The sequence below is a fragment of the Crinia signifera genome, chromosome 3 (assembly GCF_055691185.1).
Source record: "Crinia signifera chromosome 3, ASM5569118v1, whole genome shotgun sequence".
NCBI lineage: Eukaryota > Metazoa > Chordata > Amphibia > Anura > Myobatrachidae > Crinia > Crinia signifera.
This window is the reverse complement of record NC_139219.1, coordinates 186585522-186592377: the sequence shown is the minus strand read 5'-3', so window position 1 is coordinate 186592377 and position 6856 is coordinate 186585522.

Here is a 6856-nt window from a genome sequence, read left to right as displayed (position 1 = left end):
TTCTACCGGCCAGAGGGGGACATTTATGCACTTTCAAGAGGAAGTCATAAAGAGCCTAACATTTGGGAATCAGCAGGCAGAGGGCCCCAGTACTTCTAGTACTGGCCCCCGTATTGTACCAGGGCAGCATTTTCCCAACGAAATCCCCTCCACTGCAAGAAAGGGCAGGACACAAAAAAGGTGCAAAGTTTGCTATAAAAAGGGAATAAGAAAGGAAACTATTTTCCACTGTGAAACTTGCCCCGACAAACCCGGCCTATGTATAAAGGAGTGTTTCAAAATATACCACACATCTATGGATTATTAGGTTCATCATTTCACCGTGCTTCGGGGGTCTTGCTAATGCCACATAGCACCCACCATTCATTCCACCAGAATCTGAGCTGCAAAAACCAAAAATCACTCCTTCCCTTCTGAGTCCTGCCATGCACCCAACTGGTATTTTTTGGTCACATGTGAGGCATTGCCGTACTCTGGAGAAATGGGGGCACAGATTTTGGGGTGCTTTGTCTCCTTCATTCCTTGTGAAAATGAAAAATTTTGAGCCAGAAGTACATTTTTGTGTAAAAAAATGTATTTTTTTCATTTTCACTGCCCAGTTGTACCAAAATTGATGAAACCCCTGGGGGTTTGAAATGTACACTATACCCCTAGATGAATTCCCTGAGGGGTGTAGTTTGCAAAATGGCGTCACTTGTGGGGGGGGTTCCACTGTATTGGTAATGCAACATAGCACCCACCATTCATTCCACCAAAATCTGTGCTGCAAAATCCAAAAATCACTCCTTCCCTTCTGAGTCCTGCCATGCACCCAACTGGTATTTTTTGGTCACATGTGAGGCATTGCCGTACTCTGGAGAAATGGGGGCACAGATTTTGGGGTGCTTTGTCTCCTTCATTCCTTGTGAAAATGAAAAATTTTGAGCCAGAAGTACATTTTTGTGTAAAAAAATGTATTTTTTTCATTTTCACTGCCCAGTTGTACCAAAATTGATGAAACCCCTGGGGGTTTGAAATGTACACTATACCCCTAGATGAATTCCCTGAGGGGTGTAGTTTGCAAAATGGGGTCACTTGTGGGGGGGTTCCACTGTATTGGTAATGCAACATAGCACCCACCATTCATTCCACCAAAATCTGTGCTGCAAAATCCAAAAATCACTCCTTCCCTTCTGAGTCCTGCCATGCACCCAACTGGTATTTTTTGGTCACATGTGAGGCATTGCCGTACTCTGGAGAAATGGGGGCACAGATTTTGGGGTGCTTTGTCTCCTTCATTCCTTGTGAAAATGAAAAATTTTGAGCCAGAACTGCATGTTTGTGTAAAAAAATGTAATTTTCCATTTTCACATCCCAGTTGTACCAAAATTGGTGAAACCCCTGGGGGTTTGAAATGTACACTATACCCCTAGATGAATTCCCTGAGGGGTGTACTTTGCAAAATGGGGTGACTTGTGGGGGGGTTCCACTGTATTGGTGCTGTGGGAGTCTTGCTAATGCAACATAGCACCCACCATTCATTCCACCAAAATCTTTGCTGCAAAATCCAAAAATCACTCCTTCCCTTCTAAGTCCTGCCATGCACCCAACTGGTATTTTTTGGTCACATGTGAGGCATTGCCGTACTCGGGAGAAATTGGGGCACAGATTTTGGGGTGCTTTGTCTCCTTCATTCCTTGTGAAAATGAAAAATTTTGAGCCAGAACTGCATGTTTGTGTAAAAAAATGTAATTTTCCATTTTCACATCCCAGTTGTACCAAAATTGGTGAAACCCCTGGGGGTTTGAAATGTACACTATACCCCTAGATGAATTCCCTGAGGGGTGTACTTTGCAAAATGGGGTGACTTGTGGGGGGGTTCCACTGTATTGGTGCTTTGGGAGTCTTGCTAATGCAACATAGCACCCACCATTCATTCCACCAAAATCTTTGCTGCAAAATCCAAAAATCACTCCTTCCCTTCTAAGTCCTGCCATGCACCCAACTGGTATTTTTTGGTCACATGTGAGGCATTGCCGTACTCGGGAGAAATTGGGGCACAGATTTTGGGGTGCTTTGTCTCCTTCATTCCTTGTGAAAATGAAAAATTTTGAGCCAGAACTGCATGTTTGTGTAAAAAAATGTAATTTTCCATTTTCACATCCCAGTTGTACCAAAATTGGTGAAACCCCTGGGGGTTTGAAATGTACACTATACCCCTAGATGAATTCCCTGAGGGGTGTACTTTGCAAAATGGGGTGACTTGTGGGGGGGTTCCACTGTATTGGTGCTTTGGGAGTCTTGCTAATACAACATAGCACCCACCATTCATTCCACCAAAATCTTTGCTGCAAAATCCAAAAATCACTCCTTCCCTTCTAAGTCCTGCCATGCACCCAACTGGTATTTTTTGGTCACATGTGAGGCATTGCCGTACTCGGGAGAAATTGGGGCACAGATTTTGGGGTGCTTTGTCTCCTTCATTCCTTGTGAAAATGAAAAATTTTGAGCCAGAACTGCATGTTTGTGTAACAAAAATGTAATTTTCCATTTTCACATCCCAGTTGTACCAAAATTGGTGAAACCCCTGGGGGTTTGAAATGTACACTATACCCCTAGATGAATTCCCTGAGGGGTGTACTTTGCAAAATGGGGTGACTTGTGGGGGGGTTCCACTGTATTGGTGCTTTGGGAGTCTTGCTAATGCAACATAGCACCCACCATTCATTCCACCAAAATCTTTGCTGCAAAATCCAAAAATCACTCCTTCCCTTCTAAGTCCTGCCATGCACCCAACTGGTATTTTTTGGTCACATGTGAGGCATTGCCGTACTCGGGAGAAATTGGGGCACAGATTTTGGGGTGCTTTGTCTCCTTCATTCCTTGTGAAAATGAAAAATTTTGAGCCAGAACTGCATGTTTGTGTAAAAAAATGTAATTTTCCATTTTCACATCCCAGTTGTACCAAAATTGGTGAAACCCCTGGGGGTTTGAAATGTACACTATACCCCTAGATGAATTCCCTGAGGGGTGTAGATTGCAAAATGGGGTGACTTGTGGGGGAGGTTCCTAACTTTTAGCACTTATGGTGCCTAGAAACCTACATGGTGCCTAAAAAAAAATCTCATAAAAAGGAGGCTCCAAAATCAAGTAGGTGCTCCTTCTATTATGAAGCCTGTGGTTTGGTCAACGTGCACACTAGGGCCACATATAGGATATTTTTGAAAACAAAAGAATTGGGGGAATCAATTTTTAGTCACATTTCTCTAGTAAAATCTACTGTATTCGTTAGAAAAATGTATTAAAATTGAAACTCTGCAAAAAAAAAGAAATTTTGAAATTTCACCTACACTTTGTTTTAATTCCTGTGAAACACCTAAAGGGTTAACAAACTTTCAAAATGCTGTTTTGAATACTGTGAGGGGTGCAGTTTTTGAAATGGCATCATTTATGGGGGTGTCTCACATACAAGTCCCTCAAAGTCACATCAGAACTGAACTGGTCCCTAAAAAAATCAGTGTTTGAAATTTTCATGAAAATTTGAGAATTTGCTATTCATATTGTAAGCCTCCTAGTGTCCAAAAAAATTAAAAGGAAGTTGAAATAATGATGTCAACATAAAGTAGACATATGGTCTATGTTAGTTATTCACTATTTTGAGTGGTAAGATTATTTGTCTCACAAGCAGAAAATTTAACATTTTGCAAATCGCTAAATTTTCCATTTTTTCACGATATTTTGGTATTTTTCACAAAAAAACACAGACTGTATCGACCCAAATTTACCACTAATTTGAAGTACAATGTGTCACGAAAAAACAATCTCAAAATCACTGGGATAAGTAAAAGCAAAAAAAAGTTATCCCCACTTAAGTGAGACATGTCAGATTTGAAAAAAGGGCTCTGTCATGAAGGCACAAACTGGCTCTGTCATGAAGGGGTTAATTTAAAAAAAAAATATTTTTTTTAATTTTTTTTTTTTTACACAGTGCAGCCAGCAGGGGGCCGGAGCGCTCGAGCCGCTCATTACATATTCATATATTCACTGCACCCGATCGTTAATATGCACGATCGGGTGCAGTGAATACTGGGTCCCCCGCTGGCTATAGGGGGGGGGGGGGGCAGCCTGTGCTGCCTGGGTCTCGGAGAGCCCCCCTCATCTCCACATTCCTCTGGAGCAGCCAGGGAGACTATAATCTCTCTGGCTGCTTCCGTCCCCCGGCTCCCTGCCGCTCGTCTGCTGCAGGGGTTAAGACTCGCCGCGAGTGGCGGCGAGTCTTAACCACATTGAATAGAGGGAGCAGGAGTGGCAGAGAGCCCTCCGGAACACGGAGAGTGCATGGAGAGCGAAATAAAACGCTCTCCATGCACGGAGAACTTTGTCATTGAATACTGCCCATAGAGGAGTAATACCATACATCCCTGGCAGGAGATGGGCATCTCCTCATCTCCACCCTTTTGATAAATGAGGATAGGATATGATCACTGTATCATATGGCAATATGTCAGCTTATGTTCGTAGTATCCACATGGAATGAAGATAAACGAATATAGTGTAATACAATTTAATGCAACAAATATTAAAAGAACAAAGGCGATAAAATACACAGTATCCAAAATAGGGATCAATTACCGGAAATGGTGGAGAAATGGATGGGAAGCTGGTCTCAAAAGCATGTGTTAAAGAATGAGCCCTGGTAACAATCACTCTAACAGTCTCTAGTCCAGCAGTTGTCCCCCTTCTGGATTCATTGGTAGTGTGCAGGCTCATCGTCATTGGAATAAGGGGTAAGTCTTGACACATTTGCATACTGAAATTGTCAATTGTCCCCGAAGAATTGCAAGCTCAGAATAAAGTGATAGGAAAAGAAATGTGAATGGGGAGTAGAACCTCTCATGGGATGTTTGATGCATACAACAGTTTTTTTGGGGGGTACCTGATAATATTATGGATCCCTTGGATTTACCATCATCCATATCTGTCATGGCCCCAGGGCCGGCACTACCATTAGGCAGCTTTAGGCAGCTGTCTAGAGCGCCGGCAGCTGGAGGGCACACCTCCTGCCTGACATAGCACAGAGCGGGCATAAGGGGTGGAGCTGTGGGCCTGCTACACCTACTAATTGCGCAGAACACCCATCTGGCGCGGCGCACAGGGGACACCGCATGTGCTCCGGATCCCCCACAGGTTACCGCAGTTATGCTCTGCTGCTGTGGCCTGGGCCCTCCTAAAGGACGCTGGAACTGGAAGGAAGAAGCAGAGTGAGGCTCTGCCGCCGTGACCAGGCCTCCCACAGGATGCTGATAGCTCCTCTTCTTGTTCTCCTAGTGAGTGCTGAAACATTGGCTTAATGCCGCATTTTAAAGGGTATTTTATTAGCCCAGAGTGCCATCAATTGTGTGTGTGTGTGTGTGTCGGGGGGGGGGGGGGGGGGTGTCAGGGGATGGAAAAGAAGCAGCAGTTTTGCCTAGGGTGTAAAAAAATCTAGCACCGGCCCTGCATGGCCCATCTATCTTTAGCTTTTGCTCTTTTACCAATACCCTTTAAAGGTTAAATTTATTAAACCATGGAAAGAGATAACATATTAAGCAACCAACCAACCAGCTTCTGGTATTTTTCAAACACATCGCTGGGCCTTCAATCTGATACCAGGCTGGATCCATACGGGCTAATTGGTTCCAGGGATTTTGAGGTTAAACCGTTTTTTTAATTTCTTAAATGTAATTTCATGACTGTTTATGTTCTTTGAGGGCAGATTTCTCTGGAACCAAACAGCCCAGTTTCATAGGACCAAAATCATTCGAAGCCAACTCAAAAGTTCTTCAATATGATACTGGTCTCATGTAAATGGGTCAGTTGGTTCTGAAGATATAGCTGGTTGGTTAAAGGGGGGTAGGGAGAGGGGAGTGGTTGTCTCTCCCGCTCACACCAAAAAATGCAGGGACTAGGCTGGTGTATAAGGGGTCAGCCTGGGAATGTCCCTGCATGATCCTGGGACCATATTCCCGGGTAAATCCCTGCATTTTCTGTTGTGAAAGGGGTATTATTTCAAACAGCCGTGACCTGCAGTGCTCTGAATACAGCCGGGCAGCCCCCTGCTCTCTGCCCAGCTGTCAATGACTGTCACCCCTGCAGCTTCCACTCCAATTCTTCTCCCCGCTTTCACCTCAGCCCACCCCCTTTAATCATGTGGTGCCGGCGCCCGGCGTGCTCCCCCGACGTCACGCACAACAACAGCACGCACAATATTTCAAATGTTTACTCGGCTAGAGGGGACACCAGGAGGGGAGTGGTAGCGTGCTCTGCGCTGCGCTCTGCTCCTCTCCCCATAGAAGCAGCTGCACCGCTCTCCATCTCTCCCTGCAGCAGCAGCAAAGGCTCATATAAAAATTTAAAGTAAGTGGCACTTTTGGGGGCATTGCTTAAGGGATGCTACAAGTGGCGGTATGTGGGGGCATTACGCATAATGTGTTGTGGCTTAATGTGTAAGGGGCATTACGGTGTGCAGCATCATGTGTAAGGGGCATTATGTGTGCAGCATCATGTGTAAGGGACATTATGTGTGCAGCATCATGTGTAATGGGTACTATGGTGCGCGGCATCATGTGTAATGGGTACTATGGTTTGCGGCATCATGTGTAATGGGTACTATGGTGTACGGCATCATGTGTAATGGGTACTATGGTGTGCGGCATCATGTGTAATGGGTACTATGGTGCCATCAAGCGAGAACCCCCTAGCAATGAGCACGTAGGTAAGCAGCACTTATGTGGCAAATATGAAATGGGCATTATGGTTTGTTATATAGTATGTAATATAGTATATTTATATAATAAATATAGTATATAGTATATTTGTATTGTGTTCAAGAAAATAC